This window comes from Pinus tabuliformis, chromosome X, assembly GCF_031772625.1.
Source record: "Pinus tabuliformis cultivar Carrire ecotype Pingquan chromosome X, CPIR1, whole genome shotgun sequence".
NCBI classification, from domain to species: domain Eukaryota; kingdom Viridiplantae; phylum Streptophyta; class Pinopsida; order Pinales; family Pinaceae; genus Pinus; species Pinus tabuliformis.
Genome location: NC_142308.1, coordinates 649,252,258 through 649,259,466, shown reverse-complemented (window position 1 = coordinate 649,259,466; position 7,209 = coordinate 649,252,258). Strand labels below are relative to the sequence as shown.

The 7,209-nt window shown below is 39.0% G+C and overlaps 1 protein-coding gene across 4 annotated transcripts in view; it reads right to left on the bottom strand.

Moving 5' to 3' along the window:
- LOC149141664 (FKBP-like peptidyl-prolyl cis-trans isomerase family protein) overlaps nt 1-7,209 on the bottom strand; it is a 348,564-nt gene that overhangs the window by 3,668 nt on the left and 337,687 nt on the right. The window lies entirely within an intron of this gene.

Here is a 7,209-nt window from a genome sequence, read left to right as displayed (position 1 = left end):
TTGCTTACGCGGTTGGTCCACATCTCTTGCCATCTTTGCCAAGTTTTTGCCCAAAAGTACCACCTGCCATAGTGAAAACAGTAAGTTTTCTATGTATTTCCAACTGGTCTACATGGCTAGGGACCATGCGCTCCAAGCAATCAATCAATCCAGCTCTAACCTCCCCATCATGCAGATCTCCTAGCGATTTTTATAATGATACTTTGGGTTCAAAAAAATACCCAGCTGCATGTATAAGACGATGGAGTTGATTGTTCCATCTGTTATCAATGATCTCCCGTATACGGCCATATTTAGCTAACCTTTCCTTGTAAGTTGCCCGTATTTGCTCCTTTGCCTGATCCATAGCCTCATAAATGTAGCCAATGGCCAATTTTTCCCCATCCACCATCCTTAGCACCTTAACAAGGGGCTCGGTAATTTTCACAAGCTCTACAAACCTTTTCCAAAAATAATTGTCTAATACTTTCTTTTTGGGGTCTTTTCCATCTGGTCTACGAGTCCACCGAGATTCAGACCATTCTTCAAAGGAAAACATTTTCTGCAAGTTTTTATATTGACCATTGAGACATTGCAACGTGAGGAAGTGAGTTGCAAATCTCGTAATTGCAGGCCTAACAAGCTCTTTGACCCCAGTGTTTTTCCTCATTAGGCTCAATACCCATGAGTGGTTGTAAATGTATTTTGTAATGCACTTGGCATGCTCTACAGTGTTTTTTACCCTCTCCACTTTGCCTATATCCTCACACGAGGTCTATGCAATGTGCAGCACATGGAGTCCAAAATATGGCCTTATATTTGGTCTCAAGCATCTTTCTAGCAAGAACATAGTTTGAGGCATTATCGGTGATGACCTGCACAACATGCTGCTCCCCAACTTCCTGAATAATGTTATCCAAAAGCTCAAATAGAAGGGCTGCATGCTTCACCTTATCAGATGCATCAACTGCTTTCAAAAACATGGTTCCTTGAGGGCAAGAAACAAGGAAATTAATGATAGTGCGGTTCTTTCCATCGTTCCATCCATCTGACATGATGGAACAACCTGTTTTGAGCCATGAATCTTTAAACTCAACCAAATACTCATCAATGGAAGATATCTCTTTTTGCAAAAGAGCTCCCCTCAAGTCATGCATACTAGGGCCTTTGAAGCCTTTTCCTGCAGCTATAACAGAGTCCCACATAGCTTAGTAATAAGGTGACCGAGTAGCATTAAATGGGATATCTGAATCATACCATTATCTAGCAATGTATCGATGAGAAGTTTCTTTGCATTGTCTTTTCCAATGTTGATCCAAAGTGGGTTGAGAACTTGGCTAGGAGGAAGTGGGATTAGAAGAGGCAATTTGGCAGAAGATGGGAAAAAACTTTGGATGTTTGTTCTCTTTGTTCCTTTTGATGGTTGGCCAAAAGAAGGATGAACATAGTGAAAGGGGTCATTGGTGGAAGGGATAGAAGAGGAGTCTTGAATCTCATAATCATCATACCCACTCTCTTTCATGGCTTCTAATAATTCCTTCTTCCTTGCAATGTCATCTTGGATGGCCTTCTCTCTAGCCTTATCCTCATAAAACTTTTCAAGCTTGGAAATGTTATTCTGCCCTAATAAGACCTAACAGTGCATTTGGTGCATCACATGGCTTTATTTGGCCTCTTATCCCAGCCAAGTGTTGTTTCAATCTAAGAATACCCCCACCTCCAATAGATTTATGGCATAATTTGCATATCATTTTTCCATCAATTACATCACAATGAGCCCATGCACTATCCTTTCCTTTTGGAGCCATGTTTGCTTGAAATAATAACAATTTGCAAAGAAATCTGCCATTTAAAAAAAAAATTGCAGTTAAGCAACATGGAAAACCAAAGCTAAATGTAGGAAAACAAATGCAAATGCAAGCTACAAAATTTGATAGCATAGAGCTAGAGAGTTGATACAATAGATGATAGAAGTGAGAAGTTAATAAATTTATAACACATAAAAAATTTAATTCATGGACAACAGTCAAATGAGGAATTTTCAAGTGAAAATCCTTACCTAGAAATGCAAACTAGCTTCCTTAGCCTCCTCTTGAAGATGACAACTCCACTGACAGCTATAAACTATCTCAAAATAGCTCCAACTCCAACTTCAAGATGACTACTCCAACAAAAACTCAACACTCTCCAAGCTCACAAACAAACTCCCAAACACTCATTAACACTCCAAATTAGATGTGTGAGACAAATGAGAGGGAGAGGGGCCTCTTAAAGGCTTGGAGAGGGTGTTTTTTGAGGGAAAGCACCTTAGTTTCCCTCCAAAACCCCTAAAACACATTCAAAAAGTCGTTGACTGGGCTCACGGTGGGCTTGCCTCCTAAGCAGCCGGTTTAGGACGGAACCGGCCAATTTGTATCCAACTAGCCGGTTCCGTCCTAAACCGGTCGATTATGACCAGTTAGCTGCATTTTTAGGCGAAAGAGGGTGTCTGACCGGGTTTTTTGAGCCGTTCCAACGGGTGGGCCTGCTAGTGCTAACTAGCCGGTTAGACCGGTAACTGGTTAGCTGGCCCGGTTTTGAATACTATGCCTACACCATCATCCAAGCCCTTGCAGGTGATCTACGGGCATCTTCAATTTGTTTGGAGACCCATGAGGATACTTGTGTGCCCCCACATGTTATTTGAAGCAACACAGATTATTACAAGGGACCAACCCTTTGTTCACTGCTTTTGAGGGTCTTACTCTTCATTGTGCCACCCATGGACCTCATTAGGCCTCTTAAAGGGCCTTACAACATGCATAGATTATTATTTGACCTCTTGAGAGGCTTAGTCTTTCATTTATGAACTAGTTTGGTGGGCTTGTCACCAAAGGTTGAATTATTAGAACATTATTTTATTTTGGGGGCTTATGTAGGCCAAGGAGGCTAATTCGTACTCCTAATTTGTGTATAAATACAAGTGAGATGAGTTCATTTGCTCATCATCACCTTTGATTGGATCTCTTCATTCTCTTGAGAATTTCGCACATTTTCTAGAGGATGAATTGGAGCTTTATGGGTGAATTTTGATGTGTGGATATTGGTCTATCTTATCTTGGAGCTTCTCTTTTATCAATTGTGGATGGTTGGATATACTTTGTTACATGTAAGTACATCCTTTTAATGTTATTCATGTTTTACTTTGTCATATACATTGGATTGGGATTTTCGTTGTTTCTAGGCTAATTGTTGCATGCATTTACTGTTTAAAATTGTGGAATTTTGTCTCTATTATAGCATCTCTCAATGTATGGGCCATGTAATGTGAACAAAATCTCCTAGGAGTAATTCTATTAAAGAATTTGACCTTGATAACCCATCTTCTTTACAAATCGAAGTATAAAAGATGCAAGATTGCTTCTCCTTGGCCTAGAAGGCTAGTGAAGTGGTCTTGAGGCCTCCTTGACTAAGAATCAAGAATCCTACTCATATTTCATCATAGACTCCATTCTCCCAAGACTAAGGCATTGATCTACCAAGAGGTGGTCACCAAAAATCACATCCTTTCACCTTCTTTCAGGTCTAGCCAAGTTGGGGCACCTAGGGCATCAATTTCCCGACAAGCTAGCCCTCCAAAAAGTTCGATCTCCTAGGGTCTCCTGTGCTGGTGTTTCCTCAAGGTCTCCTCCAATTTTGAAGCCATTCCGACAGTGGAGTTGGGAGAAAAGCCAAGCCCTAGCTCTAGGACCAAACTTTGCCTTAGCATCCCCAAGGCTAGTGCCTCATAGGATCAAATCAACACCTTCAAGTGAAATTATTTCTTTGATCCTTTCCCACCTTGTCTAGGGTAAGAACATCATTGGTTGCTATACTCATTCCTCCTATCCTAGACCGGGTCCACTTTGTTATGAAACTAGCTCACAAAAAGATAGAAAATATAGATCAACGCCTTAGAAATAAGCCTCTTCGAGGGGGAACCACCTTTAGATTACATAAATGAGCAATTCTTAGATGATTCAAATGACAAAACCTTCTTTCTATATATAGGAGTCTGAGGGGTCACAATATAACCAAAGCCGACCTAACAATAATAATATAAAGGCACAAAAATAACAATAGAGGTATTCTATGGGGCATAATAATAACAATGTGGGAACAATAGGGGCACAACAATAACAATAAGGGATGCAACGACAAATGGTAATGGGGAATGAAGGGACCTAACATGCCCCTCCTTCAAAAAAGTGTTGTCCTCAATGCTTGAGTAATTCTGGATGCTTTTGTATAAAATTCTTATCCTCCCATGTGGAATCTTTAACGGGTAAGTTCTTCCACTTGATGAGATATTCTGAAATTGATCGATTTCATAGCTGTCGAGTTCTTGTTTCTTTGACTTCTTCATGTTCCAATATGATTTTTCCTTCCTCATCAAGTTCTGGCAATATTGTTTGAACTGGAATCTTGTCACCTATAACCTTCTGTAAGCATGAAACATGGAAAACTGGGTGCACTCGGGAAGATGCAGGAAGCTCCAATTTGTATGCCATAGTACCTATCTTTTGCAACACCTTGTATGGACCATAATACTTTGGTGATAATTTATTATCCTTCTTAGCTTGCTTGAGGAACATTTGTTTATATGGTTGTAGTCGTAGGCATACCCAATCACCTACATCAAAACTTCTTTCGTTGTGATGTTGATCTGCCTGTCGTTTCATTCTATTTTGTGCTAAGGTGAGGTAATCCTTTAAGATTTAGAGAGCTTGTTGTTGATGCTCGATGTGATCTTCCACTGCTTGAACCTTAAAATTTTCTCTTAAATATGATGTGATGGATGGTGGATGATATCCATAAAGTGCCATAAATGGGGTCATTTTTGTTGTAGTATGGAAGGAAGTGTTATACCACTATTCAGCCAGAGACAACCATTTGACCCATTGTGTCTATTTATTAAATACAAAGCAACGAAGATATCCTTCCAAACATTTGTTTACTATCTCAGTTTGCCCATCAGATTGAGGATGATAAGATGAGCTATGAGCTAACTGAGTACCAAGACAAGAAAATAATTCTATCCAAAAATTTCCAGTGAAAATGGGATCTCTATCACTTACAATAATCTTTGGGTTTCCATGTAGCTTTTGAATTGTTTCCATAAATGTAGTAGAAATTGTATTCACTTTAAATGGATGAGATAACGCACAAAAGTGTGCATATTTGGTAAATCTGTCAACTACCACCATGATAACACTCTTTTCTTCAGACTTGTAAACCTGTGATAAAATCCATTGAAACCTCCTCCCAACGTTGGCTTGGAATCGATAAAGGTTGTAATAGTCCTGGGGTCTTAATTGTTTCAACTTTATTTTGTTGGCAAACCAAACATTCCGCCACAAACTTTTGAATATCCGATTTAAGGCCATACCAAAAAAAACATTCTTAACCTTGTGGTAGGTTTTTAGAAATCCCAAGTGCCCTCCTAAGGGAGAGGTGTGCAATTCCCTAAGAATCTTTTGTTTCAGTTGGGAATTCTTACATAGATATAATCGATCCTTGTACCATAACGAATCATTTTTCCAGCTAAATGTATCAGAGGCACTGGGATCTTGTATCTTTTGAATGAGTGTCCACACTTCCTCGTCATTCTTCCATTCATCCCTTGCTTCGTTTATCCAATCTAGTTCGATAATAGAAATGGCGCAAAGAAATGCTTCCACATCCTCATCCTTCCTTGAGAATGCATCTGCCACAACATTTTGCTTCCCTTTTTTGTAGACAATTTCAAAGTCATAACCCAACATCTTTGTGACCCATTTTTGTTGCTCTTCTGAAGATAATCTTTGTTCTAAAAAGTATTTAAGACTATCATGATCTGTTTTTACCTTGAAGTGTCTTCCCATTAGGTAGGGTCGCCATTTCTTAAGTGCATGTAGTATTGCCAGCATTTCCTTCTCATAAATAGCTTTGTGTAAATACTTTCCTTTGATTGGACGACTTTCAAAAGCAATGGGTCTTTCTTCTTGCATTAAAACAACACCAATTCCATTTCCTGAGGCATCACATTCCACAATAAAGGTTTTTGTGAAGTCCGGTGTAGCTAAGACTAGTGCTTGGCACATTGCCTCTTTAAGATGTTCAAAGGTCTTCGTTGCTTCTGGAGTCCATGAAAATGCATCTTTCTTCAATAATGTTGTTAGAGGTGTTGCTATTCTCCCATATTCTTAACAAACTTGCAATAATACCCTGTCAACCAGAAAAATCCTCGTAGATGTTTTATGGATGTGGGGATTTTCCATTCCTTAATGGTTTTAATTTTGCTAGGGTCTACCTTAACATCTTCATGAGATACAATATGACCCAAATATTCCACCTCTTGTACTCCAAAGAAACATTTGGAGATTTTTGCATATAATTGTTTCTCCTCCAATAGTTTGAGCACCATGTCAGCATGTTGGACATGACCCTTTCAAGACTTGTTGTAGATTAGTATATCATCAAAAAATACTAACACAAATTTTCTAAGGAAGGGTTTGCAAATGGAATTCATCAAACCTTGAAATGTAGAAGGTGCATTAAGAAGGCCAAAAGGCATGACCAAAAATTCATAATGACCCTCATGAGTTCTAAACGTTGTTTTTGGAATGTCTTCAGTCCTCATTCTGATTTGATGATATCCTGAGCGAAGATCCAACTTGGTGAAATAAATTGATCCATGCAATTCATCCAATAATTCATTAATGATAGGAATGCAAAATTTATCTTTAATAGTGATCTTGTTGAGCTCCCTATAATCTAGAGACATGTGCCATGATCCATCCTTCTTGTGAACCAATACTACTAGAGCAAAGAAAGAACTTTGACTAGGTTGAATTATACCAGCCTCTAGCATTTCTGCAACCATACGTTCAATTTCACTCTTTTGGACATAGGGATATTTGTAAGCCCTGATGTTTGGAGGAACACTTCCTGGAATCAATTTGAAAGCATGATCATGATCACGAATAGGTGGGAGGCCTATGGGAGTCTCAAATACCTTGGAATGATTGTCCAAGACTTTTTGGAGATCTGGAGAAATGGATGATTTCGATGTGGGAACCTCTAGTGAACATAATTGTGCAATTATACCTCGTTGTTCTTTCTTTAGAAGCTTTGTCATTCCGTTAGAGCTGATTATTTTTCCCGATTTCCCTGCGATGCCCCTTAATTCAACTTCCTTTCCTTCTGAAGAGAATTTCATGAAAAGTTCTT